Genomic DNA, 3,670 nt, shown 5'->3' with positions numbered 1-3,670 from the left:
CAAATTGTTTCCTCAACTAGGAGGCATCATCTAATAGTTTCAAAAGCAAATTCAACCCAAACCAGATGGTGCCATTGGTCCCAATTAGTTCGAAAATGTTGCAATTTCGCTTTAGAAATTTATTCAGATATTGCCGAGAGTTCGAAAATGTGAAGTTTATTCAGATATTGCAGAGATCCAGTTGAGACTTTTACACAGCTTTTGAAAAGATTTTCACACCCATTGCAATGCCTTCGGTTTACAAGGTACCTCCTGATATCATGAAAACCAATATTTATCCCCGTTGCTACAGAAAGAACAATGGAAAGAAAGATTTCAAAAGTGGAAAGCTCCTGTTTATCAACCAACAAAATCAGAACATGTCCAGTTACCACTTACAAGTGACTAACTGTTCCAAATAAATACCAATGGGTTCAATTATGGACCCCTAGCTAACTTCAAGCACAAACACAATGCAACGGAGGAACAAAACAAAAGAGTGTTTTAAGAATTAAACTGATTGAATCCCCCATCTAACCCCTTAAAAAGATAGATATTGATAAATCATAGCCTCTATTCTTTTTTGGTGTAGGTTCGGACGGCAAGAGCCAAGCCCCAAGATCAGGAGGGGCACGAGTAGCTGCAAGATCTTAATCAGAAACCCAGGCTTATCGTCTTTAGGGTTTGTTCCTCCCAAACCTGGTGCTACGTAGAGGCGTTTTGTTGGGACTGTTGTTACATCTACCTCACCAATGACATACTTTTCCATCATCTCTCTAGCATCATCGCTGTGACCCACATCTCAAAATCGTTTGTTGCATCTTTCCCTGTAAAATAAATGAGAGAGTTCATGCAAGTAACTTGGAATAGGTGGTTGAATTTGGGTTTTTGTACTGTTAAGTAACACACAGAATGAGTTCAAGAGGGCAGGCTTGGTTCCTCTAAAAACTCTTCGTGCTAAAATTTAAGAGGTTTACAGAACAGATATCAGAACCAACCTGTTGATGACAGCAAAACCTCATCGCCTCCGGGGTGATCATCCATGAACGAGGTGACATCATACACCTGAGTATAATGCTCAAAACTTCAATAAACAATTAAATAAAAAGAAACAAAGAATCAAGTACAGATTCCATTGCAAACACACATTGGCGTTATTTTTCATATCAATGAAAAAGAGTAGTGCGGGCAGTTCACATCCTACTGCAAAGAGTAATTACCATAACTCCAGTTTTCCATGCAAGAGATAAATATCAGTGTATCACTAAGCAATCAGATATTGCACTGACAGATATTAAAAACAAGGTGAATGACCATATGTATTATGTACAGGCGTTACTCTTCCAAAATCATCATAGAAGACCTATCAAAGTGATTTTGCCAAATATAATGCAAGTTAGCTTCTCAAGGCCTTCCTCTTTACCCCTTCCATAAGGGAATTATTCTGTTACACACTTCACAAATTAATATGGGATCCAAGGTTGATACAAACCATGCGATGAGAGCGCACTGTAGCATTGCTTTGATAGGTTTAAATTGTGTTTGGGAGTGTGACGAGGGTTGTTTTTCAAAATACTTTTCGCTCGAAAACATATCAAAATAATGTTTTTTGTTTTTTTAAAAAATTATTTTTCACAACTCACATGAAAACAATCTTAAACATAAAAAAAAATTCAATAAATTTTTATTTTCTAATTTTGACGAATACAGGTAAAACCGCGCAGCCAAACATAGCCTAAGTAATTTTTCCTTCCACAGAAGAGGTGGCACTTGGTTCATAAAGCATAATAAAGGAACAGACTTTGCAATTATAAGCATAAAAACAAACTTCAGCTCTTAATCATGCAATAGAAACGATAGCAGAGGCAAAGATTTAATTTTCAATTAAGAAAAAAATCCAAAGAGGCAAAACAAAAGGTCAAAGTTCCCATCTTGCAATCTCACACAAAATTTTCTCAGCAACCAAACAGAATTTCCCTTCTTAGTCACAAAAGGTACAAAAATGAAACTTTGAGAAGGAGATCTGACCTTGCCAGAGATAATAAGCCAGCAATCCTTGGTTTGTTGTGCTTGGAAATCTCATCAAATAAGTAAACCTTTGAAGAAGCCATATCTTTCACAAATACTGATCACAAAACCACAAAAAGCATTCAAAACCCACAAATATCTACAACCAAAACCCTTCAGATTTCCACAAAAAAGAAAGATCCACATAAAAAAAAGGTAAAAAAAGAAGAAGACCCTTATTAATCACAGAAACCCATCACAAAAACAACGAAAGATCATCAAAACAGGCGATTAAGAATATGGCTAAAAAAAAAGACACCATGAAGAATCTATCTTGCTTACATGAAAGACGTCTTGTAACTTGTAAGATGCGGGAGGCTGCCTCTATCTCTTGGCTTTTGACAAAAGTTTATGGAGCTCTACTAACCTTGGATTATGCTTTATAGTATTTTATAAAACTCGAGAGAGTGGCAGCTGGCAAGACGACGAATCATGGTTTGGTGGACTCTCCCATTTTAGATGCCGTATTTAGAGATTGTACACTATATTAGAAAAAACAAAGAAGCATAATTAGGATATGATTAATTTATTAATTCGATGAATTAAGTAAGAAAATTTTTCCATCTTAATTTGCAACAAAGTTAGAAAAATTACAAATGCTATGAATATTTGCGTGTGTCAGCCACTCAAGATTTGATTGCCGCATCCATACACATGAGATATGATAGTTTATGCTGCATAGTCCAGTATTCAATGAACTTAATGAAAGTTTTTAATTTTTAATTTTAAACTTATAAATTAAAAAATATATTTTTCTTTATAAATCATTGGAGGGGAAAATTAGATCTGAGTTTATATGTAAATTAGTTTGAAAATACCATGATATAAAAAATAATGGTAGAAAAGATTTTGTATTATACAATCAAACCTCTATAAATTAATATTTTTGGAGTCAACCTTTTCTCCTGGGAACGCAGAGTAGACAAAACCATTAATTAAAAAACAATTAAGAATCCTTAAGTTTTTGTTTAGATATAGGTGTGGTTTGTAACAGCTTTTAAAATTTATGTTTTTAGATTATTTTGATATATTTAATATTAAAAATAATAAAAATATTATTATGATGAATTTTAATAAAAAAATACTTTTAAAAAAATTAGCATCCTAATAAAAAATAATAAATTTGGAATTTTTGAAATTGGTAGAATCCAATGAGTAAAGAAATTAATTTGATGAGGAAAGAACTAAAAAGAATGATATCAAATAATTCATTTCAAGAGAATTGTCTTGTGACGAAAGATGCCAATTTGTTGTTTGGTATTGCAAGGTGGAAAGGTTGTTGTATATAATTTGGTGTATGTTTGTGTTGCAAAAATATATATAAAAAACACTAATTAATTTCAACATAAAGATTACTTGCATTACTAAACTATTTGTTTTTGTGTTTTAAAAATTTTTTAAAAAAAAATTATTTTTTTTTATTTTTTTTACTTCAAATTAATATTTTTTTGTATTTTTAGATTATTTTGATGCACTGATGTCAAAAATAATTTTTAAAAAATAAAAAAAAATATTATTTTAATACATTTCCGAGTGAAAAACATTTTAAAAAACAACCGCAACCACACTTCCAAACACGCTTATATTAATTTATTGCAATCAAGAAACATTATGACCATGTGAT

General features: G+C 32.1%; 1 pseudogene; it reads right to left on the bottom strand.

Moving 5' to 3' along the window:
- Positions 1–140: 140 nt before the first annotated feature.
- LOC127904049 (cytochrome b5-like) lies at positions 141–2,102 on the bottom strand (annotated as a pseudogene).
- Positions 2,103–3,670: the final 1,568 nt, after the last annotated feature.

Source organism: Populus trichocarpa, chromosome 11 (genome assembly GCF_000002775.5).
Source record: "Populus trichocarpa isolate Nisqually-1 chromosome 11, P.trichocarpa_v4.1, whole genome shotgun sequence".
NCBI classification, from domain to species: Eukaryota; Viridiplantae; Streptophyta; class Magnoliopsida; order Malpighiales; family Salicaceae; genus Populus; species Populus trichocarpa.
Note: the sequence above shows the minus strand (reverse complement) of the source record. Positions and strands in the feature narration are given on the sequence as shown.